This window comes from Sarcophilus harrisii, chromosome 1 (assembly GCF_902635505.1).
Source record: "Sarcophilus harrisii chromosome 1, mSarHar1.11, whole genome shotgun sequence".
NCBI lineage: Eukaryota > Metazoa > Chordata > Mammalia > Dasyuromorphia > Dasyuridae > Sarcophilus > Sarcophilus harrisii.
Window position 1 is genome coordinate 318,943,549 of NC_045426.1, and position 26,946 is coordinate 318,970,494.

The 26,946-nt window shown below is 34.1% G+C and overlaps 1 long non-coding RNA gene across 1 annotated transcript in view; it reads right to left on the bottom strand.

Annotated features, from left to right (window-relative positions):
• The window catches only part of LOC116420462, a 208,410-nt gene that overhangs the window by 165,606 nt on the left and 15,858 nt on the right, over positions 1 to 26,946 (bottom strand). The window contains exon 2 of the long non-coding RNA XR_004230791.1: positions 4,660 to 4,740. This is a non-coding gene — a long non-coding RNA (uncharacterized LOC116420462). The remainder of the gene's footprint in view (positions 1 to 4,659; positions 4,741 to 26,946) is intronic.

Sequence of the window (26,946 nt, forward strand, 5' to 3'; positions counted from 1 at the left end):
GGTAATGGCCTTTCCTCCTTCACTAAGTTGTTAGGTTTTGTTTGTTTTATTTTTTAATTTCTACATTGATTTCTATACAAATTTTAAAATATCTTGTGATGAAGATTAAACTTAAAACCCTAGACTCCTTACAGAGTTCCTATGGGTTTAGGAAGAGTCTCTGAAATAGTTTTTCTTTCTTCTTTTACTTCCTGACATTTTTTCCAATTACATATAAAAATAATTTCTAATATTCTTTTTGTAATTTTGAATTTCAAATTCTCTTCTTCCTTTGTGTTTATCAAACACTAGACTACCATAATCATTTATTACTGTGTATTGTATATCTAATCTAGTCCACCAAGCTGCTGCTATATTTCACAGACAGTACCAGATTGTTCTAATGATTGAGGCTTTATAATATAGTTTGAGATAGAGTATGACTAGTCTAAGCTTCCTTCACATTTTTCACTATTAAGCCCCTCAATATTTTTGATCTTTTTTCTTTCAGATGAATTTTGTTATTATATAGCTTTATAAAAAATTTTGTAGTTTGGTATGGTACTAAATAAATAATTTATGTAGAATTGTTATTTTTATTATATTGATTAATTATATATATATGTATATATACACACACACACACACACACACACACACATGTACACACACATATTTTGTAATGTTGACTCAGTACACTTATAAGAAATTAATATTTTTCAATTGTCCAGATTGGATTTATTAGTGCAAAAAGTTTTTTTTTGCTTTTTGTTTTTTTTTTATAATTGTGGTCACATAATTCCTGGGTTTGTCTTGGTAGGTAGACTGCCAACTATTTTATGCTGCTGGCTGTTATTTTCAATGGAATTTCTCTTTCTATCTGTTACTGTTACTGGTAATATATTAAAATGCTGATGATTTATGTGGCTTTGTTTGGTATCTTAGCTAAAATTGTTAATTAGTTTAACCACTTTATTATTTGATTTTCTGATATTCTGAAAGTATATGCTCAAATCATTAGTAAAAAGTGCTAATTTTATTTCTTCTTTGCCCTAATTCCTTCAATTTCATTTTCTTTTTCCCCCAAATTTATTTTATTTGAAGAAACAGAATAAGAAAAAAGAAAAACAGAAAAGCAATACAAAACAAAAAATGAAACAAAACAAAAGACAACATTATTCTGTGCCCAGCAGAACATCAGGGAGGATTCAAAATATATAACAATAAATACCAATTGAATAAAAAAATATGTATATATATTAGAAGAAATTCTATTGTGTCTATCTATCTATTGTCTATCTTTTCTTTACTTCCTTATAAACTGGTCTTTTGTTCTCTGCTGCATACCTTTTTTACTTTATTCTTTTTCCCCTTTTCATACCCTCCATCACCCTCAAGCAGGCTGTAGTTAAGAAATGATATATTTATAGATAGATAGATAGATATAGAGATATATACATACACATGCTCACAAACACACAAACCCCACCTACACATATCTTTCCTATCCTTACTTTTACATTAAATTTTGCTTCATAACTTGGCTCACTATTACTTAACCTCCCCCCATTCAGAGATCCCTTCCTTGTCTTCTTCCCTCACCCTTTGCTTCCCCATCCATCTCTATCCCTTCCCACTTATTTCTTTATAGATTTTTGGAGGGTGCTATACTCTTCATGGAATATATGTAGTATTGTCTATTGAATTCATTCCCTATGTGAATAGGTTTTTGGAACTGCAAGCCTTCCTCTTCCCTCTAATGCCTCTATGTCTATTCTTCCTCTGTACCTTATTTATATAACATTATTATTTTTACCTTTACGTTACCAATCTTTTTTTTTTTTTTAGCTTACCCTATTGTTGATGTAAAATGACATAAACAGTTTGTCCATGTTGAGTTCCTTTAAAAATGATCTTTCATTTTGACTCTCATATGTTAAATTTTCTGTTAAGTTCTTTTTCTTGTCATTTCTATAGCTGGCATTTCTAGTACAATATTAAATAACAGTGGTGATAATGAGCATCCTTGCTTCACCTCTGATCGTTTTGGGAAGGCTTCTAACTTATCCCTACTACACATAATGTTTGCTGATGGTTTTAGATAAATATTACTTACCTACAAACTATTTTCTAACGATGGTCAGATTGTTGTCTATGACATGGACTTCAATTCAGATAATGGAAGTCATTGAGAATGGCATTTGGAAAACACTCATCTATAAAATGAGATTTATAGAATCATGGATTTAGGACTAGAAAAGACCTTCAAGGCCACTGAATCCAACCCCTTGATTTTATAGACAGGGTAATGGGTTCTGAGAGATTAAGGAATTTGCTCAAAATCACATAGGTAGTAAATGGTAAAGTTGTTAAATGTACTTTCATATTCTAATATTTTATTGTCCAAAGCTTGAAGATTGTTTTACAAAGGATATATCTTTTGAATATCAAAAAATACTGTGAGATAGGTGCCATTATTATTCCCATATCCCAGAGGAGGAAACTAAGGCAGTGATTTAGTGACTTGTCCAGAGTCACAGAGCTAAAAAGTATCTGAAGCATGATGAAGACAGGTATAAGTTGCCTTAGCCACAAGTGGGCTTTGGCCACATGTGTCTTTAAGTATGTGAGTCTTCCATGTGGCACCTTATGTACATAACATGGTATGTTCTTGACCAATGCTCTCCCTGTGGCAATTCTGGGATATACTCCTTTATACATGTTCCTTGGCCACATATATTCCCAATATGCATGTCTACTCTATATTTTCCCAGGTCACACATTCTCCAATTGTGTGTTCTTCAGGTACTGATGGTATGGTAATCTGTGAGAGAATGTATCCCATTTGTGCATAAGAAAGTTTTCTTCCTTGTCACTATATTTGCAAGGCAGATTGATTTTTGCATTAATACGTCCCTGGATATTTATGAACTCTGGTTTTTTTAAGTGTGCTAATTCAGAGATTGCATCAAACCTGATTTTCTGGGGATCAGTAAATGAGAGGGCACTATAATTTATTTGACTATTCCTCTCTCCTAATTTTATTTCTTTGTATTTATTAAAATTATTAAGTATATTGTAAAAATTTCTTCTTTCAAAAACAAAATGCTCACAAATACTGGCAAAAGTTTGTCCAAACAAACACTGGCCCAAACTTGCATCATTTACTTAACTTACATCATTTACTCAAAACCAAATACTCATTTTTGCTAAAGTAGGTCTTTGATGTTCTTCTAAAAGGGGCAAAGGGAGAAGAGGGGAGCAGGAATCCTTTATCTTCTTTATCTTGGGGGTGTACAACAAAATTCTTTGCCAAAATCTGCGGACGATCTTTATCTTGTGCTAATTCAGAAGTAATTTGTATTAAATTAGGTCAAAGACTCAAGTTATATTTTCTGAAGCTAAAGGTCTTGACTCTTATTATCTTCCTAATAGCAAAATATGCCTATAAAGTAAAAGTAAAAGCAATTACCAGGATTTCTTCCAGCTGTGGCACTGTGCTTCAGGCAAATGCATGAGAGCTTTTGTTCTTATTGTTATTTGGTCATTTCAGTCATCTCTGATTTTTTGTGACTTCATTTCTTGGCAAAGATACTGGAGAAGTTTGCCGTTTTCTTCTTCATTTTACAGATAAGGAAACTGAGTCAAACAGGGGGAAGTGACTTGCCTAGGATCACACAGTTGTTTGACAGACACAGAAAGTGTCTGAAGCCAGACTTGAACTCAAAAATATGAGTCTTCCTGACTCCAGATCTAGCACTCTTATCACTGTACCACCTATCTGACCATGAGGAGAGGTTTCCCATTAACTTTTTTCTTATCCGTCGGTAAATGTATTTGATGAAAATGAATACTGAACACTGAATATTATATACTAGGACATAGACCTAGATATCAATCCAATCCTAGGAAGTCATTTCCACAAGATGGAAATTACAAAAACAAAAAGACATAACAAAAAAAAATTAAAAATAAATAAAACTCAGTATGGATTAAACACCAAAAAAAAAAAAAAAAAGACTATATCAGTGATGAGTCAGAAAACATGCTGCTTTGGTACAAAAGCAGCTGCCTTCATATAATAAAGCAAAATGAAGATACATTTAAAAGTTTCTCAGCCTCCTTTAGAAGTCAGTCATATTTCTCCAATGCTGAATCAAGTCAAAAAAGAAGAATAGATCTAAGATTTTTTGGGTTTTGACTATAAATTTAGATCATTTTTCCAGCTGATACAAACTACAGCACCAACTTAAGGAAAACAGGCAGAAAACTCCAAGGAGGAAATAATTGTTATTAGAAAGGATACATTTTGGGGAGCTGACCTGACCTAAAACATCCAGATCAGCTGTCTACATAGATGGAATTCTCTGCAAAAACCCTCCCATATCCTCTTCCCATTCCCTACAGACATATTCTCTGTAGTTCTGGAATCCTTTTTGCAAGCAGCCAACAGTGACATCATTACCCAGAGCACTTAGAAAAATAAAATGTTTCCAGACACACACAAATTCTAGAATCCAGAGCAAATATAGGGTCAGTACCCAAGCTGATTTTCTAAAACTAGACTCCAAACTGGATTATGATTTATAACCCACAAGTCCCATAGCTTTAAAAAAAAATTGAAATATTAACAAGTCTCACTATCTCTTTTGACCATTTAATAAAGGTGTCAATAAATACCTGTGATTTCATCTGGTAGAAAAACTCCAATGTCAACATATCTTCTATCAGTACAGATCACCAAGTCTTGTAACCTAAAGACTGAGAAAATTTCCTATATTATTGGGAGTTTAAGAAATTTGCCCTGGTCACCTAGCCAGGATGTGTCCAAAGCAGGACCTAAAACCAAGTCTATCCAAATCTAGGGCAGGCCTCTGGTGCTTTGACACCAGACTTTGACAATAAAGATATGGGCAACAAATGTGTATAGTACAGGTATAATGTTTAATAATAAATGGCTACCATGAAAGAGAATCATCCTAGACAATTTATATAAAACAAAAAGTTCTGTCCTCATGAACCTGGCAATCCAGTAAAGGAATCTATGATTCTCTGATGTATGCTATATTGTTACATGATGAGTTTTTTAAAAAAGAACCACTTGAAGTCTGAAGGGGGGAAGGGTTGTTATGAAAGATTTCATGGGAAGAAAGTGAATTGTGCTTTAAACAACAGTATAGTATTCAAAATTGAACAGACGGCAAAATTGAAGGAAGGTTGGGGAAACACAAAAGTATAGTATTTGTCCTATGATTATTCAATATCCATCCAAATTCTCATTTACTATAATTAACTTTCAAGACTGGGAGCAGATCCAGGATAAGTCATTTGGGTGTCCAAGGCAAAGCTTGAAGATTGTATGGATCAACAAATAGATAGATAGATAGATAGATGATAGATAGATAGATATGTACATATGTACACACCTTTGCATTTGAAGTTGCATTTTTTGTTTATCATAAAATCTCAATGTATGTGATTTGATTTATGTGCTGAGATCAGAATTTTCTAGCATTAAATATGATACACAATATACAAAATGTCAGTATTAAAAATGATATATAATGGTATAAAATGTCAGACTTCTATTTGTTCACTGTTTTTGTTAAACTTTATTTTCCTCCCTTTTTAAAAAGGATGACTGCATTACAGTGGAAAAAAGACTACCTTAACTGATGTAAAAACAAAAGCTACTCAAAATTGAGATGGATCTGGGACTTGATTGATATGAGTTCCCTCCAATGAGGTAGATTCCTCATCCATGCCTTTTCATCCTGAGTAGTTCATGTCTAAGTTCAGCCTAAAGTTCACCATATTCATAAAGGGTCACTTTCCAGAGCCTTCCTGACCTTTTCCTAACATCACTAGAGTACCTGCCAGCAGAGAACTTTGGTTATATGTCTGATATTCCATTAAGGAATAAGATGACATCCCCAATGAAGCAACTAGATATTACAGTGCTACACCTGAAGTCAAGAAGGCCTGAGATTAAGATACATAATAGCTATATGAAAGGACAATTCACTTAATATCCTCAGCTTCAGCTTCCTCATCTGCAAAATATAGATAATAACCTATCTCAGGGTCACAAGGATAAAAAAATCATTTAAATACTATTCTAAAACATTTTTAAACATTAAAATGTACATAGCAACAAGATTATACAATTACATGGCAACAAGAAGATTATATGATGATCAATTCTGATGGACATGGCTCTTTTGAACAATGAGATGATTCAGGCCAGTTCCGACAGACTTGTGATGGAGAGAGCCATTTACACCCAGAGAGGGGGAAATGAGGGTGGATCACAAAAGAACATTTTCACTCTTTTTGTTGTGGTTTGCTTGAATTTTATTTTCTTTCTCTCTCTCTCTTTTTTTTTTCTTTTACTTTTTGATCTGATTTTTCTTGTTCCGCAAAGTAATTATATAAATATGTATGCCTATATTGTACTTAACATATATTTTTACCATACTTAATATATATTAGATTACATACCATCTAGGGAAAGGGATGGACAGAAGGAGGGAAATTGGAAGACAAGGTTTTGCAAGGGTCAGTTTTTGAAAAGTTATCCTTGCATATGTTTTGAAATAAAAAATTTCAATAAAAAACATTAAAGTACTATTTAAATGTCATTGTCATCATCATCATTGTTACTACAGTATAAGAGTTTCTTATTAGTTATATGTTGCAGACTGTTCACATGCACCATCTAGCTTTCCATTGCCATTCCATTGTGATACTCATCTTTAATTCTTTGGAGGCAGTGGTATTGTACATCTTACCACCATGAAATAATCGTGCATTAATATTGAAAAGATTAGCCTTTACTTGCATGGAATTGGGGAGTCAATAAAAAGAACTTTGTAATTTCTCAAAAGCAAACCAACCTACTCTTCTTTTTCAATTCAGGTTCCAGCTCACTGTCCATCTGTGCTATTTGCCCCAGCTATGCATGCAGCTAGACAATCTCTACAAGGCATCTAAGTTACATGTGATATTCAGGGAAGATTAGTACCTCTGGTGTGAGGGCTTGTAGAGCACTTTTCAGGTTTGCTCATCCACCTTTCATGTCTGCCTAGAACTCTCATCTTTGACTTCAGGGAGTTGTAGAATGCTAGTGACCACACCTTGGTTTAAAAAAAAAAAACAAAACAAAACCTGGGCAGATGGGCTAAACCAAGTTGAGAATAAGCAATAGGCTTCAAACCTATTGGTGAGTTAAGGGGGTCATTTACCCCAAGAATATGAAGACTCTCCCAGCAGAATAAGGAAACAAAAATAATTTTAATAGTATTTTATTTTTAAATTTTTTTCTCCATTTTAAAATTTATTTTTAATATACATTGCTTTATGAATCATGCTGGGAGAGAAAAATCAAGAACAAAAGGGAAAAAAAATGGGAGAGGGGGAAAAATAGAAAAAAGAAGTGAACATAACTGGTACTGATTTACATTCAATCTCCAAAGTTCCTTTTCTGGATGCAGATGGCATTTTCTATCCAGTCTATGGAATTGCCCTGGATCAATGAACCACTAAAAAGAGCCAAGTCTTTCATAACCGATCATTGCATATTCTTGCTGTTATTGTGTACAATGTATTTCTGGTTCTGCTTTTTTTGGTATGGAGTTCATGTAAATCCTTTCAGGTCTTTTTACAATCAGCTTGCTCATCATTTTTTATAGAACAATAATATTCCATTACCTTCATATACCACAATTTGTTCAGCTATTCCCCAATTGATGGAGCATCTACTCATTTTCCAATTCTTTGCTACCCAAAAAAGCTGCTAATTTTTGCACATGTGGGTTCTTTTCCCTCCTTTATGATTTCCTTGGCATGTAGACCTTGTAGATTGTTGGATCAAAGGGTATGCACAAGTTGAAAGCCCTTTGGGCATAGTTTCAAATTACTTTCCAGATTGGTTGGATCATTTCACAGTTCCACCAACAATGCATTATTGTCTCAGTTTTTCCACATTCCCTCCAACATTTATCCTTATTTTTTCTTGTCATCTTAAATTGTCTGTTCATATCCTTTGACCATTTATCAATTGGGGAATGATTTGTATTCTTATGAATTTGACACAATTCTTCATATATTTTATTTTTTTCTTCTAATAAATTCTTTTTTTATTTTTTATTTTTTTATTTTATTTTATTTTTTATTATAATAACTTTTTATTGACAGATTTTCATATATTTTAGAATCAGAAACATTGGCTGTAAAAGTTTTTTTTTTCCCAACTTTGTCCTTCCCTTTTAATCTTGTTTCTAATGGTTTTGTTTGTGCAAAACCTTTTTAATTTAATGTAATCTAAGTTGTTCATTTTGCCTTTCATAATCATCTCTAGTTCTTCTTTGGTCATAAATTCCTCCCTTCTTCAAAGATCTGATAGGTAAATTTAACCCTTGCTCTCCTAATTTGCTTCCACCTTTTATGCCCAAATCATGTACCCATTTTGACCTTATTTTGCTATGGGGTATGAAATATAGATCTATGCCGAGTTGCTGAAATTTTATTTTCCAGTTTTCCTAGCAATTTTTGTCAAATAATGAGTTCTTATCCCAGAAGCTGGAGTTTGGGGGTTTATGAAATACTAGATTACTATAGGCCTTGATTATTATGTAGTGTGTATCTAATCTATTCCACTGATTCTCCACTCTGTTTCTTAGTTAGTACCAAGTGCTTTTGATGACTGCTGCTTTATAATAGACTTTTAGCTTTGGCATTGCTAAGCTACCATCCTTTTTATTTTTTCCCCTTAATCCCCTCGATATTCTTGACCTTTTATTTTTTCAGGTGAATTTTGTTATTATTTTTTCTAGTTCTATAAAATAAGTTTTTGACAGTTTAGTATGGCACTGAACAAGAAAACCAATTTAGGCAGAATTATCATTTTTATTATATTAGTTTGGCCTATCCACGAGCAATTGATATTTTTCCAATTGTTTAGATTTAACTTTATTTGTGTGAGAAGTGTTTTGTAATTCTGTTCATATAGTTCCTGAGTTTATATTGGCAGGTAGACACCCAAATATTTTCTTTTACCTACAGTTATTTTAAATGGAATTTCTCTTTATATGTCTTATTGCTGGGCTTTTGGAAATGCTGATGATTTGTGTGGGTTTTATTTTAATTGTTTTGATAGGTTTTGGGATGATTTTCTAGGAAATAATTTATTTTTTTCCAAATACATGCAAAAAGAGTTTTCAACATTCACCTTTGCAAAACTTTGTGTTCCAAATTTTTCTCCCTGTCCTGTCTTCTCCCCCTTCCCCAAGGCAACCAAGAAGCTGATATAAATTAAACATGTGCAATTCTAAACATATTTCCATTTTCATCATGTTGTGCAAAAAAAAAAAAAAATCAGATCACAAGGGAAAAAACGCTAGAAAGGGGAAAAAACAACAAGAATAACGAAAAGGTGAAAATATTATGCTTTGATCCACGTTCAATCTCTAAAGTTCTCTCTTTATATATGAATGGTACTTTCCACCCCAAATCTATTGGAATTATCTTGAATCACCTCATTGCTGAAAAAAGCCAAGTCCATCACAGTTAATAATCACATAATTTTGTTGCTATGTACAATGTTCTCTTGATTCTGCTCACTTTACTTAATATCATTCATCTGAAGATGCCTTCAGTCCATGAGTATATGACTTTCAAGATAGATGGGAGAGCAGCTGTATAGTCCAGAAATTGTTGATGTTTCTTGATTGCTTTAGTGGGTTGAAATATATTTAAGTTATTCCCCCCAAATCTCTGGCTTCTTCTTTTCCTTTAGATGCCTTGTACATTGGTCCCTCAGTGCTTGCACAATCATATCACCAACAGTGGGGATTTACTCTATATGTGTTTGGTTCAATCCATTTTTTTTCCATTTTGTTCTATCCAAGATATGTCTACCTCCACTATTAGCACATCAGTAAATGTGGCATTATGGTCTAACTGTGGGGGTTCCACTATCCTTAATGGAGAAAACAGTTTGTTTAAATGGTTTTTGCAAATCAGTTCCATTTTTCTTCTGTTTTTAGCCTTTCTACCATTCCCATCCTTGAATTTCTTTGAGATGATTTTGCTTGGTTGAATATCTTGCCATGCTCTCTTAGAAACTGATTTGCCCTCTACCATTTCTCTATGCCTTGTGAAATATTGCCACTTATAATTGCTCATCTTCATAAGATGTTACAGATGACAATATCTTGGTGGTTATTTCTCTCCCTGTGCCAAGTAAATCAGATATTTGCTGACTAAGGCACTTTGTGGCTTATTTTGATTTCCCCATTATGACCAGTAATTTAATTGGCTTTCCTAGTGGATTATAGTATTATAGTGATTGTCAAAGTTATTTTCTGTTATCTATTGCCCATGTCCTTTTATTTTTCATTTAAATTTCCCCATTTAAATAACCCAGGTTTAATTTTTTTATAGTACAACATAACTTTTTAAAAAATTGTTATTCAAGTCTGAAGTTAGGAATATATGAATTCAAATCTGACCTCAAACACTTACTAGTTGGGTGAACACTGGGCAAGTCACTTAACCCCTATTTCCTTCAGTTTCTCATCCGTAAAATGAAGACACATTGGAGAAAAAAGTGGCAAAGCATTACAGTCTCTTTACCAAAACATTCCATGGACAAATTTATAGAGACACGAAGAGTTGGACATGCCTGAACAACAAAGTCAGCATCATTTCTTGATTCCATTTTTGGTGTACCATGACTAGTGCCCACCAATTCCTTTTCTTTGAAGAAAGTGTTTGTGATATGTAGGCATGAGATGTCTGTATAACTTACAGTCTTTGGACTCTCTCATTTACTTTTCCTGAATGACTTTCCAATATATTATTCCCCTTCCTCTCCTTTTCTTACTTTTGTACCAGAGACACCAAATATTAGAGTGGATATTGATTTGATTTAGATGCTTCAATTTGATTTTAAAATCTTTCATACAATATCTATCACTCAATAATAATTATTATTTTATTATATTATTAATTTTTATTATTTATTTATAATAAAATGACATAATTACAATCATTATAATGACTATGATGATGATCACATTTACATAGAACTTAAAAACAAGTTTTATAATTATTTTACTACTTTATCCTCACAATACCAAGTAGGTAGAGGCTATCAAAATCTTTGTTTTTATAGATGAGGAAATTAATGCAAACAGAGATTTAAGTAACTATCCAGGGTTACATAGCTACTAAGATTTTTAATTTAGGTCTTTCTGACTCTGGGTAAAGTGTTCTATCCATTCTAATACTTAGCTCCCTTCCTCTACAGCAACTTATGTTTCTGTATAAGCTGTAATTATTTTCATGACAATTGTTTTTGCTAATACAAATATCACCAGTATTACATTAAATTACATTAAAAGAAATACCATCTAAAATAATGATTCTTGTAATCTCTCCCCCTAGTATGAGGTGCTTATCATCACCATCTCCATTTTGTCTCTCTCCAAGGAGTATCTGTGAGCCATTCTTCCGTTTAGCTCCAAATTTGCCTCTTGCTTCTATTTTCCATTGCAGCGAAATTTCCCAGATGAATATGTGTCAATGCCTTCAGAAACATATTGGTCAGCGGACAAGAAGCTCCCACGTAGAGTTCTAAGAGTCAAAATTTGTTGCCACCCCTAAATCATCATTATTATCATTTCTGACCCCTTTCCCATCACTTTGTCATTATCACCATAAATACCAGTTATGCAGAACTGAGGGTTAATTTTTTTTTTCTTATTTCCTAGGTTCCATAGCCAAAAAAAAAAAAAGTCACGACCAGGTGGCCAGCCAGCTGGTGACAGTGCTGTCTGTAATTAACTTGATCACTCCTCAGAAAAGGTCTTCCTAAAAAATTATTTTCTTTAAAAGAGGTTCACAAAAAGAATTATCAAGAAATAGTCCCAGCTTAGTATGCGTGGCCCCTTTTACTATGTTCTTTGATGCTATCCAATTTGCCTCTTCCTAGTTAGGTCTCATCCAAGGAACGACAATGCAATTAAAAGAGCGACACTGAGAATTTTAGAAATTCTCATAAAGGATAAAGAAAAGGTGCACAGAAAGTTCTGTATTTCGAGTTAAAACATGAAGAAGGTATTGTATTACTGAGGAGCACGTGTTAAAAGAGTCTCCAGGAACAAAATATTCTAGGACAATGCACAGGAGGAAACTTTGGTTACCCTGATTCTTCTTTCCACCACACCAGCCTCCCCTGCTTGTCGCCCCGCCCCCTTCTGCTCCCTCCTTCATTTCTGACTTTTGTCTCAAGGACGCTGGAGGAAGAGCAATAATCTGCAGGTTTATTTGAATTGTGCCGAGTACCGGGAAGAAGGGAAGAGGAGATTTTTTAGGCTAATTTTCTGGATTTTTCTGCCCTTGCGTTTCTTTGACAGTACCCACAGAGTACCATAATAATATAATATATTCAGATGTATAATATGGTATATATACACATATGTATGTAAGTGTATATATGTGCACATACATATGCATGTATATCTGTATCTATGTCTATCTAAATCTATCATATATTATCTATTTATGCGCGCGTGTGTGTGATAAGATAATGCAGTACCGCGGAGGAGGGAGCTCCTGATGGGGGCTGGAGCGGAAGCCAGCGGGCTGCTGCTCCACCGGGACACCTAAACGGGGCAAGAGGCGCCACTGATGCCGCCTCCGGACTCCGTCTGTCTGAGGAGCCCGCGGGCGCTTCCAAGGCTGCTGCTCGCACCCGCGGCACTCATTCGGATGTCTGCTCACAGGGAGACAACAGGAGGGCTTGGGGGGCGCAAGCAGCTCTAAAGGCTACGCAAGGTACGCCTGCCCAGAACGGCCACCTGCTCTGCCTGAGCTGTGTGAGATCCCCTCCGCCGGCATCTCTGCAGCTGGAAATATTCCCTCAGCATCAAGGGAAAGTCGCAGTGTTCGCTCCCGTTATTGGAGGTCCTCAGCCCAGTACACCTAAAGGGAAGGACTGACAACAGCGCCCATGAGTGCCCCGAGTGCCTTTGAGTCTCAGAGCCCAGATTTACTCCCACTTGGGATCAGAGTTTGACTCTCTCGACCCTTAGAGCCTCAGCAACCTTGGATTGGAGCCACGCTCCTGGTCGGGTCTGGGGCTCTCCATCACCTGTCTCTGTCAGCCCAGAGGCTCGGCATATTCCAGCCTAGGTGAGCTGTTTAAGACACAGCCTCATTATCCCGGCCTAGACACTGAGATGATAACTTTTGAACATCAAGTAAGGACCACAGGGCTTCGAGTTAGAAGGAATCTTAGATATCTTCTAGTCTAGCTCCCTCATTATATGAGCAAACGGAAACCCTGTGAGTTAATGAAGCATCTAGCTGTTGGACAGCAAGATGGCGCAATGATAGAGCACCGCCTGAGTTCAAATCCAACCTCAGACATTTAACACTAGCTGTACAACACTGGGCAAGTGGGGGATGGGGAGGAGGAAGGGGGAGAAAGGATGCTGAATAGTTTCCAAAGTTCTACACCTTCAGACATCAAAAGCAACTAGGACATCATTGACATGGGGTAGAGAGAACATAGATGGGGGATCAAAAAAGGTGGGTTCTAGGCTCAGCTCCGCCACTAACTCACTGCGTGACATCAGTCAAATCACTTTTCTGTTTAACTTTTTCCCCCAAAGAAAGACCTTAGTTTAAAAAGGCCAAAGTCTCCCAATTCATATGAAGCCACCTTCAATTGTGCTAACCTATGTCTTGCCACTAGACACAGATGGCTGGAACGAAGGACAAATAACAAAAATTAAAATGTGTCTGAAATAAAAAACCTCTTTCTATTAGCACCATTGGTTTATTTGCTTCTTCAGTAAAAATCTCCAAGTCCTCAAAAAAACAAAATTAATGGCCTGGGCCAGAAAGAGCTATCCCCCACTCACTTTCCAGCCAGGTAAAATATATTGTACATTTATTCAAGTGGTGTTGCTGAAAAAATAGCCAATAAGGGAGAAACACATAAGACTGAACTGCTAGATGGATCACTTTACCCCCATTTCTTATTGTCACCCATCTACCTTCTTGAGATGACTTTAATTCATTTGATATCTTCATCAGCTTGTTTCTGGGTCAACCAGATTCTTAGAATCTTAATACAGATTTTCAAGATTATCAAAGTCAATTTCCCACCCAAAACAGAAATCCTCTCTAACATCCCTGTTAAATGGTTATTTAGCTTTACTTCAGTGGTGCTCAAAGGTATATCTCAGACACAACATTGTACCTTGGATTTTAATTGGTAATTTTCTCAGGTTTGCCACAAATTAGATGTAAATTACAATCATATGTAGGAGTCTCCCAACTCATTTGTAATGTGGTAGGAATCCTTCTCCCTCTCCTTTTCCTCATCATCATTATTATACTCTGTCTTAAGCAAAAAAAGAAACACAGAGAGAGACAGAAACAGACAGACCGTGATAAGCAACTTCAAGGATAAGTTGTTTATCATTTTATGTGATAGACGTTAAGATTATAAAAGAAAAGATTTAGAGATATTAGAGGTCATGTTGTTCAATTCCCTCATTATATTATTGTACTCCAAAATTCAGTGCTCTTTCCATTGTACCAATCCAATCCATTGATAAATAATTACAAGGATCAAATAGCATTTTATATCAAACTGAAATATTTTGTTTCCACCCATTAATCATAACTGACACATAATGGTCTATATAGAATAAGTCTAAGCTTTCCTTACATGACAACCCATAATATATTTGAAAACAACCTTTGAACATTCTTTTCTTCAAACTAAACAGTCCCAGGATCTTGGGCCATTCTTCGTAAGAGAGAATTTTTAAACTCTTCACTTTATTGATTGCTCTCTTTTTCCAGTTTGCCAATGGAAGTTTCAAATATTCAAGGAGGACTCCTGGTATGAGGATTTGCTGAGTCTGTTTTAGGGCTCAATCCTTGGTGTCTACCTAGCATTCAACTATTTTAAGTATGGCTACAAGAAGCTGTTAACATGCACAGTGACCATTCCCTGGTAAAATCATCTTGGTAGATTGGCTAAACCAGGTTAAAAGTAACTGGTGTCTACCCCAATTATGTGAAAAATCTTGCCTGGTAGATGGGCAGGTGAAAACAATTTGTTCCAATAGGCATGAAAGTGGCCAAAACAATCTCTGTGGATTATTCAGAGCTTGGTCACACATTAAAAAACCAAGATCATCCACTACATCCCAGATCATTGCCACTCATCTTGATTTTTATCTTATTGATTTAGATGACTCTGGAAGAGAAAGTGAGGATGACTACTTTGCACAACTCTTAACTCACTTAAATCCAATTCACACATGAGTCAAGGCATTGCCCTGTGGGGTTATTAGTCCTCTTCAAAAAGCAAAGGACAAGCAACAAAGGTCAAGGTATATGTGCTGGATCCAGCTCAGACTCAGAGAACTGACTGGTAAATTTGCACTATGAATATTTACACCTTAGTTGTCAGCAAACACTGTAACACTATAAATCAGAACTTATTGTTTGATTATTTAGGCTTTAGGAAAGTAATGAACATGCTAATAATGAAGATTAAACATAAAAGTATATCATATATTCATTTTTTCCCTCAGAGAGCTGTTTTTGTTGTTTTGCTGGGGGGGGGGGGGTTAAGTGACTTGTCCAAGGTCACATAGCTAGGAAGTGTTAAGCATCTGAAATCAGATTTGAACTCAGATCCTCCTGACTTCAGGGCTGGTGCTCTATCCACTGCACCAACTAGCTGCCCTGAGAGCTGGTTTTTAAACATTTATTAGCATACTCCTGTAATAATCACTCTTGAATATGGTACCCCAAAATAAAAGCACATTGTTATGGTCTGACGAGAACAAAGCACAATAGGACCATCACTTACCTAAATACTGACATAATAAAAGCTGGGTAGAACCTAAGACTTTTTTTAAAAGTCCCATTGTATTGAGTCATCACAATCTTGTTGTTCATATCATCATATGGGAAGAAATTGATTTATATCAAATGGTTCAGTATAAAAGAAAAAACCTCCCTCTAGATCAGTAGTCTTTTATATAGTTGCATATAAACATATTTTTTTAATGTTCTGATAACTTTATTTCTTTTTTAAATTATTTATTTTATTTTAATATATGGAATAAAACAATTGAATAACAATATAATTTTAAAAGATAATCTCACATAAAACTGCACATGTACAACTTGCTATTACTTTTAAATATATAATAAAATTACCAAGTAAATTTCTTTTTTCCTTTTTTCCTTACACCTCCCTTTTGAGATGGATACCATAATAATTATTCTTTATATACTTCTGTTTTTCAGTGCTTTCTCTGGATGAAGATAGAATCTTTCTTCATATGTCCTTATAGTTAATCTGGGTATTAATGATAGTCAAAATTATTTACTCACTCAAAGTCATTTTTAAAACAATATTGTTGTTACTGTATATAATGTTCTCAACTTAAGTAGTTTCATTTGTAATTCTATGTATTTTATTTTATGCCCTTAAAATTTTTATTCTGAGAAGAGTCCACAGGCTTCATCAGACCACAAGAGAGATTCCTGACACAAAAATGTCCCTGTTTCCTAAGACAGAATCCATTGATAAATACTATTTAGATAGTTTTTTAATGACTACACCATCACCTAATTTACTTCCATCAAGGCCATAATTCTCTCTTGTTGTACAATTGCCAATGCTTTGTTGAAATGAAGATACAGTATATCTATATGACCATAACATAAATCTACCACATAATCTAATAACCCAAACAAGAACAGCAACACAATAGGATGTTTGCTTCATTTTAACCCTAATGAAAACATGCTAAAAATTCTTTGAAGACTTTGAGATTATAATTATTGCTTGACCTTTGTTTTTCAAAGAGGATCAATAGCATCAAAAGGGATGCTGTCTTGACTCTCTCTGTGAATTGGATTTATGATTGGCAAACTTATACAAAGTCATCCATTTCACTCTCCTTCCAGTCACCAAAATCCAGTGGCAGGACAAAAGTCAAGATGACTGGCAATGGCCCAGAATACAGTGGATCACCTTGGTATCTTCAAAGTCTTATCAAGCTCTAAGCACTTCACACTGCCTGCTTCAGCTGCCTTTATGGCTATTAGAACAAATTATTCCCATCCATTCATTTCATTGAGTGATTTTTCACTTCCTTGGGGAAAACACCTCTTTAATTCATCAATGAGTTTGAGTCCTATTTATTACCCTCAACCTGGGCTAACCTATCTGCCAAGATGGTTTTACTGAGGTATGGCTGCTGCACATGCTACAGTTTCTTGGAGCCACAGGTAAGAAGTAGTGCCAGGTAGATACCTGAAAATGATATACCAAGCCCTCATATCAGAGTTGTTAGTCTACCTCATGTACTCTGAAATAATAATTAGTTTAGAACTATACAATTGAATTTTAAAGCATCTTATAGCCTGCTCCAATTCCCTCTTAAACTTGTTTTGTTCCATTTTGCACATTTTAATACATATTCTCTTTAATAGAGTAGTGAACAAAATGGAAATTAAATGATACTGCTTTCAATGCTTAACTCTCTCCATCCCCCAGGCTTGCCTTCATATTGCAAGGCCTCAACATACATATTGATGCTTCCTCAAATACTCTTAACTTTCTAAGTTCAATGACCGTGATCTTTCCAACCTTCACTATACTTCATGACTCAACTTAGTTCTTCTCCTCTTGACCCCTCAGTTCCTTCCCAACTTGTCCTAGCTATATTATTCTCCCTCCCCTATTTTGATCCTTTACTCAACTAGTTCAATTCTACACTCTCCCCTACACTCAAATTTCTCTCCCATTTGTTCTATCATCACTTAAATCTTGCCTAACCTCAACTCCGAATTATTCCCACCATCAGTTTCCTTCATTCGAAACCACATGCTCATCAAAGTTAGAGAAAATCATAAAATCATGATCCTCCCCCCACCCACCTTCCCAATTAGGACCTTACTTCATAAATGAATAAAAAAAAAATCAGACCATTTAATGAGAGCTCCTTCTTGTTCTCTCCTTTTCGTATCATATCACTATATCCTTCATTTTTTTCTTTCATGAAGAAATCCTCATCAACAAAGCAAATCTTTTACATGCATCCTTCCCTTTCTTCACCAGAAGATTGTCCCCTATATTGTCCCCTTGCCTCTCTATGATCTTCAATCTCTCTCTGATTACTGACTCCTTTCCTTTCACCTACAAACATACCCATGTCTTCTCTTCATTAAGAAACTTTCACTTGATCTGATACTCTCATTATGAATCATCCTGTATCTTCCTATTCTTAGATTAAGAAAGTTTTATGTACTCACTACTCTATTTCTCCTTTCATTGTCTTCTTAATCTTAATTTTGAACTCAATAAATGGAAACTATCCTTTCCAATCTCTTAGTTGTCAAATCTAGGATTTTCTTAATCCTCATTCTTATGACTTCTCTGCAACATTTGACATCATTTGTCATTTTATCCTCCTTGATATACTTTCCTCTCTGGGTTTTTATAACATTTCCCCCCCTGCTTATCCTCTTTCTTCTTTCACCACTTCTCCTGAGTTTTCTTTGCTAGATCTTCATCCAGGCCAAGCCTAGTAATCCCCTATCCCCAAAACCCTATTCTAGACTCTCCTCTCTTTTTCCTCTCTACCATTCTCTCACTTGGTAACCTCATAAGAGTCATGGATTGAATTATCATCATCATGTAGTTGATTCCTTTGTTCATAAATCCAAGATTAATCAGCTCCTGAGATGCAGTATCCTATAACCAATTGCTTTTTGGGCATCTTGAAATGGATATACCAAAGTTGTCTCAAACTCAAGATGTCCAAAACAGAACTCTTTCACCCATAAACTCTCCCTTCTTCCAAATTTCTCTTTTACAATTATTTTTTATTGTTGTTGGGTTTGTTTGTTTGGTTGGTTGGTTGTTTTAGCAAGGCAATTAGGATTAAGTGACTTGCCCAAAGTCACACAACTAGTAAGTTTTAAGTGCCTGCAGCAATTTAAATTCAGGTTCTTCTGATTCCAGGGCTGTTGCTCTATCTACCATCTAGCTGCCCTTATCCTTTTACTGTTAAAAGAACTATCATCTCCTTATTCATGCAGGTTTACAACCTTGAAGTCATCCTTGAAACCTAATTCTTACTTATTCCACATATCCAATTCATTTCCAAATCTTGTCATTTCTACCTTCACCACATCTCTTATATTGCTCTCCTTTTTTCTACTCACATAGCCACCATCATAGTTTAGGCCCTTATCATCTTGTGCTTGATCAATTTCAATAGCTTTCTAATTAGTCTCCCTGACTCAAGTCTCTCCCCATTTCAATCCATCCTCCAATTTCCAAAGTGATTTTTCTTAAGAGTATGAACACCCTATTCAGTTAATTTCACTAGCTCTATTATCTCTAGGAGAAAATATAAACACCCATATTTAACATTTAAGCTCTTCACAACCTTGTCCTTTCCTACTTTTCTAGTCTTCTTATATGTTATTACCCTCCATGAATTCTGCAACCCTGCCAACTAGCTGTTCCTTTAATATCAAATCACTGTAATAACTGATTCAATCCTGATCCTAGTGAAGAGATGAGCAAATCTACCTCCATCCTTTCCATATATGTATAAAATACTCCTGATTATCCATCAGAGTCACTCTGTTTCATTGGTTCTGCCTTATTGTTGTTCTTATTTATAAAAGAGACATCATTCTAAAGGGTAAACAGGGGATAAAAATGAGAAAATATCAAGAAAGGGCTAACTGATATAAATACACACACACACACACACACACAAATATATATCATCAATAAAATTTATTGTTTTAAAGTTTGTTGAATTGAATTGGAATACACCCAATATAGCCACATTTATTTAAATGTCTTCTTGAAGAAAAAGAGATTAAAGGAATTAGAGTAGGAAATGAGGAAACCATTATCACTCTTTGCAGATGATATGATGGCACACTTAGAGAACACTAGAGAATCAATTAAAAAACTATTAGAAATAATCCACAACTTTAGCAAAGTTGCAGGATATAAAATAAATAAATTCACATAAATCATCAGCATTTTTATACATCACTAACAAAATCCAACAGCAAGAGATACTAAGAGAAATTCCATTTAAAATAACTGTCAATAGTATAAAATATTTGAGAATCTATCTGCCAAGGGAAAGTCAGGAACTATATGAGCAAAACTACAAAACTTTTTCACACAAATAAACTCAAATCTAAACAATTGGGAAAATATCAAGTGCCTTTGGATAGGTTGAGTGAATATAATAAAGATGACAATACTACCTAAACTAATCTATTTATTTAGTGCTATACCAAACCCCCAAGAAACTATTTTACTGATCTAGAAAAAATAACAACAAAATTCATCTGGAAGAACAAAAGGTCAAGAATTTCAAGGGAATTAATGGAAGAAAAATAAAGCAAATGAAGGTGGCCTATATGTACTAGATCTAAAACTATATTGTAAATCAGCGGTCGTCAAAACCATTTTGTACTGGCTAAGGAATACAGCAGTTGATCAGTGAAATAGTTTAGGTTCACAGAACAAAATACTCAATATCTATAGCAATCTAGTGTTTGACAAATCCAAAGACCCCAGTTTTGAGGATAAGAACTTACTATTTGACAAAAACTGTTAGGAAAATTGGTATGGCATAAACTAGGCATTGACCCACACATAACACCATATACCAAGATAAGATCAAAATGGGCTCATGATCTAGACATAAAGAATGATATTGATAAACAAATTAGAAGAACATAGGATAGTTTATCTCTCAGATCTGTGGAGAAAGAAGGAATTTGTGACCAAAGAAGAACTAGAGATCATTATTGATCACACAATAGATAATTTTGATTATATTAAGTTAAAAAGTTTTTGTACAAACAAAACTAATGAAGACAAGATTAGAAGGGAAACAATAAACTGGTAAAACATTTTTACGTTCAAAGGTTCTGATAAAGGCCTCATTTCTAAAATATAGAGAGAATTGACTCAGATTTATTCCCCAACATAAATGGTCAATTTTCAGATGAAGAAAGTGAAATTATTTGTATTCATATGAAAAGGTGCTCCAAATCACTATTGATCAGAGAAATGCAAATTAAAACAACTCTGAGATATTACTACATACCTGTCAGATTGGCTAAGATGACAGGAAAAGATAATGACAAATGTTGGAGGGGATATGGAAAAACTGGGACACTGATACATTGTTGGTGGAACTGTGAATGGATCTAACCATTTTGGAGAGCAATTTGGAACTATGCTCAAAAAGTTATCAAATTGTGCATACCCTTTGACCCAGCAATATTTCTACTGGGCTTATATCCCAAAGAGATCTTAAAGGAGGGAAAGGGACCCAAATGTGAAAAAATATTTGTGACAGCCCCTTTTGTGACTAGAAACTGAAAACTGAATGAATATCCATCAATTGGAGAATGGCTGAAGAAATTATGGATGTCATGATAATATTTTGGAATATTATTGTTTGTAAGAAATGACCAACAGGATGATTTCAAAGAGGCTTGGAGAGATTTACATGAACTGATGCTAAGTGAAATGAGCAGAACCAGAAGATCATTATGCACGGCAACAAGACTATACAATAATCAATTGTGATGGACGTGGCTCTCCTCAATTATGAGATGATTCAAACCAATTCCAATTGTTCAGTGATGAAAAGAGCCATCTACACCCAGAGAGAATATTGTGGGAAATGAGCATGGACCACAACATAGTATTATCACTCTTTCTGTTGTTGTTTGCTTGCATTTTGTTTTCCTTTCCAGTTTTTTTTTCCTTCTTGATCCTATTTTTCTTGTACAGCAAGATAACTGTATAAATGTGTACAAATATTGGATATAACATATTTTAATATATTTAACATTTATTGGACTACCTGCCATCTAGAGGAGAGGATGGGGGAAGAAGGGGATAATTTGGAACAGAAGACTTTGCAAGGGTCAATGTTGAAAAATTACCTATGCATATTTTTATAAATAAAAAACTTTAATTAAAAAAAGATGTCATCTCCTTTTCTTCTTTTTCAGGATATTTTTCCCTAATAAGTATTTCATTTGTAGATATTCCTACTCTTATGAAATTATACTTTTTTAGAGATTTTGCAAGAGTATCATAACCAGATTTCTTATCAATTTTTAAAAAATTAGTAAGAGGCGGGGGCAGCTAGGTGGTGCAGTGTTTAGAGCACCGACCCTGAAGTCAGGAGGACCTGAGTTCAAATCTGGCCTCAGACACTTAACACTGCCTAGCTGTATGACCCTGGGCAAGTCACTTAACCCCAATTGCCTCAGCAAAAAACAAAACAAACAAACAAAAACAAAAACAAATTATTAAGAGGCAATATGCTTCAAATGAATGAATATTGGCACTATTCTGACTAGAGTCAAAGGTCTTAAGTTCACAATTAACCATTACCACCTCTGTGACCTTGCCTAAGTGACTTAATCTTCCTGAAACTCAGTTTCCATATCTGTAAAATGAGAAGATTTAATTTGATTGCCTCTGGAGTTCCCTTCTACCTTTATGACTTTTTTTTTTTTTTTTGCCTTTCAATCCTTATTGCCTAAAAGTGTCTAGTATGTAGCAATTATTTAAGAAGCGGTTATTGAATTTTCATTCCCAAAGTTTAAGGTAAATGTCCAAAAGAGGAGACCTCTTTTGACTAATGATCTCTAAAATGAAATGGTCATTTTCATTTTAAATAGTATTTTCATCCTTGTTGTTCAAAATTTTTACCACTTATCAGTTCCTCTCATATTATAGGAAATGAAATTGTCAACAAGACACAGCAAGAAATTATCAGATAATTTTGATATTAGCAAACTGAAATATCAAGTATATTTCTCACCTATAGAAGACTTCCATTCATATTGTCATATTGCTCAATTTTCAGTCTTAGGTTCAGTATTTCTATAACATGGAACTCTAAAGAATCATATCTCCCAGAGGTCAAGACATCTGTTCTTATTTTGGCTTTTGTGGTTCTGTCTCCTCAACTTGATTGTGAGTATTCCAGACATCTATTAATAAGCTCCAGAAGCATGTGCATTAATAAAACATATCTAAGTAAATTATAAGAGATAATTTGAATGTCAAGAAAAGATAAACAGATTTTGAAGGCTTGATAAATCTCAAAGACTAAAATGAAAATAAGATGTGGGATTTAACAGGTTGTGACTGGCGAGTAAAATATATATATATATATATGTAACAGAGAAGGATATCACTTCTTGACTTATTTCCATCAAAGCTTGATTTTAAATATTTTCTTTTGTTCTTGATCTATCACTAAGTGGCATTATAATCCCACACAAATGGTTTAACCTTTGTACATCCTCTTCTATAAAAAATGAAGAGGTTGAAATAGATTATCTTTAAGGTTCCTTTTAGTTTATGATTTTATTTTTTTTCAACAATTGTTCTTCCTATATTGACATTGGAGCAGAGAATTTTTTTTCTTATCACAAAATCTAAGAGTTGGAAAGGACTACATGTATCATCTGGACCAACTTCCACCTGAACATCCTGTCTCTTTTTGAAGAATTCCAATGAGGAAGAAGCCATTATCTCCCATGGCAGCCTATTCTTCTTCTGAACATTTGTAATTGTTAAGATTTTTTTCCTTACATTCATCCTGAATTGGCCTCTTTATATCTTCTTGGGGACAAGTAATCAAATCTAATCATTTTCACACATTAGCTCTTCAAATAGAGATTTCTTTTCAACAAGCTAAACATTTCCCATAAAGAATTAGAAGACTTAGCAAGAATAGCTTGCATTCATATAGTAATTAGTAGCTTACAAATTTTTTCCTAACAACAACCAGAGGAGGAGGAAGGAGTGAAACAATTGTTTTTTTTTGTTGTTGTTGTTTGTTTTGTTTGTTTGTTTTTTTGGATAGAGGTTAGATGGGTTAAGTGATTTGGCCAGAATTACATTGTCAATAAGCTCAGATCTGAGTTTTGAAGTTCAAGACAAAAATTCTTTCCACTACTATCCTCAGTCAAATCAAAATTATAAAAGTGAACTATTACAATGAAAGACTTCATTACAATTTGATATTTCAACTTATGTAAGCTCAGAGAGTCCATCCATATTCAAAATAAAGCCTAAGATGCCCAGTTCAAAAGTCATTCCTTGAAACTTGAGAACAGAACACATGCTAGCTTCTCAGCAGTAAATTTGTTACTTAGGTTTCTTCTATAGACTCAGATTTTTAATTTTCCCTGGAGGCTCACACAGGTAGTTATTTGTCCAGTTGAGCTACTAAGGCCATTGGAATTAATGAGAGTTGGGGAAAGGCAACTATGCCTGACAGCCAGAGAATAGCCCTATAAAGATTTAGCAATATTTTTTTACTTAAATCTATTGAGTTCTGCACTCTTGTGTCTAGGCAGAGACTCATTGCTGAGTTGCCCAGTGCTATTTTCAGCCCACAAGATTCTGGAACAAGGTCAAGATACACTTAGAGACTGCATAATAAGACCTATCTCTGGGGAACTACAGTGAATAGCTCCTGCCTAGTATCCCTTATCTCAAGTTTTATGTCCAAAGATTTTAGCAGTCAAGCTGGGAAGTTAGAAATAAGAGCCAATGATAACCATCCTCAAGGTCTAGTTACAAGTTAGCAGTGTAGCACCTACAATCATTATTATCTAAAGCATTCACTAGATATCATTAAGATCATTAATGATAAAGGAGTCATTTGCTTTCTTGGTTCCTTAACTATATACATAATTACATTTTCTTTAAATTGATATCATATAGAATTTAAGAGAGTGGACAATATCAAAAAAGAAAGACACTGGGGAAAATTGCACTACCTTATTATTGTGACGATTAATATTTCTCCTTTTATAGATTTCAGCCAAATTTTCCTTTCATCTAAGCCAAGGGTTCTTTACCTGGGATTTGAAAAAATTGTGTTTTTTATTTCACTATAATTGGTTTTCTTGGTAATCTAAAATATTTTATTGTATGAATTTTAGAAGATTATTCTGAGAAGAGGTCCCTTGGTTTCATAGACTGACAAAGGGGTCTATTACACAAAAAGAGGTTTAAAATCCCTGATTTACCTTTTTATCCATAAATATATGCACACTATTTACAAGAATTTCTGTTGCACTGGGGGATTTCATGCACTAGGGGGTTTCTTAGTCCTTGGTTAATTTGACATTGCCAATAAAACTTTCATTATCAACAGAAAAACAAAATGATGAGCTGAGATTCCTGTTAATTCAGTCTTTCCATTGTCTAGATAATCTTCATAGACTGATGGCTTTAGGAGGAAAATTGCAATGAAAATCACATTGCCATTCTGCTTAAAATACCAGAACAGACTGGATATCCATTACATAAGCTTGCTAATTAGACTTTTTAGCAATGACAACTGAAAATATTTGTTCTGCTTTGTTATTGACACTTTCTTCATTTGACTGAACTAATTATTTTCAAATTGACATTGAATAATACAAATTGCTCTTTATTCCACTAATTTTTTTCCCACTGTACAACTGACATTAGATTGGAGAGTGGCATATGGCATTAGGAATCAAAAGGCCTAAATTTTAATTTTGACTGTGCTACTAACAAATAACTATGTTATTCTGGATACATTTGTTAAATCTTCAAGGTTCCCCTCAGTTTCTGTATGTATAAAATGGAAGCATCTTACTAAATAATTTCTAAGGTTTTCCTGTGTTTCTAAGATTTTATGAACTTGTTGGGAACAGAGAAAATATATATAGTGAAGTCCACAGATAATCCCTAAACCTTATTTTGACTTTGAACCGCTCTTTTAAGTGCCTTTTAATGAAAGCAAAGCATACCAATATGAATTTGACTTCCTCTCCTTCCCTCTGAAATGGTCTTCCTCTTATTAGGTTCTCCATCCTGATGCCTTTCATAGTGCCCAAAAATGATTTTATAAAAACTTATCAAAAAGCTAAGGATAGGAAGATGATGTAAAGGATATATAGGAGAAGAATGGATAGGAGGGAATAGGAAAGGGAACAAAAAATACAAATGTTCTAATACATTACAACTTAAAAAATAAAAGAATGTTGTTATATGTGTGTACTTACATATAAACAAATAAAAATACAGGATTCTAAAATTGTTCATTTGAGGTAAGTATGCATTACTAAATGACATTTTGCTCTACAAAAGAATTTGTTGTAAATTTCCTTTAGTTAGAAATCTCTCTTAGTTTCCTATATGACAAAGCATTAAACAAGAATGATTATGATTACCACTTCTATGTTATATAGTATTAGAAATGCTAGCTATAGCAATAAGACAAGAAAAAGACATTGGAGGAACAAGTGTAAACAAAAAAGAAAAAAGTTATTCCTTTTGAATATTATTTGCTGATGTATTTAGCCCTAGAGAAACAACTAAGAATTAATTTGATAATTAATAACTTCAGCAAAGTTTCAGAATATAAAATTAATCAATACAAAAATTAACAAACACAAAACAACAAAATGTTTCTCTCTATTACCAGCATAACTTGGCAGAAAGATATAGAAATAGAAATTCTCATTTAAAATATCAATAGAATGGCTAAAATACTTGAAATTCTATTTAGCAAAATATATCCAGAAACTATTTGATTATAATGACAAAATTTTATTGAAATAAAGACAAATCTAAATAATTAAAGAACTATTCATTGTGTCAGAGTAGTTTGAGTCGATATAATAGTAAAAAAAAAAAAAAAAGATATTCCTACTTAAACTAATTTACTTACTTAGAAAAATAATAACTGAATTTGTTTCAAGAAACAAAATCTTAAGAATATTAAGGGGAATTAATGATGGGGAGGATTATAGGAACCCAGCAATATGTGTATATATGTGTGTACGTGTATA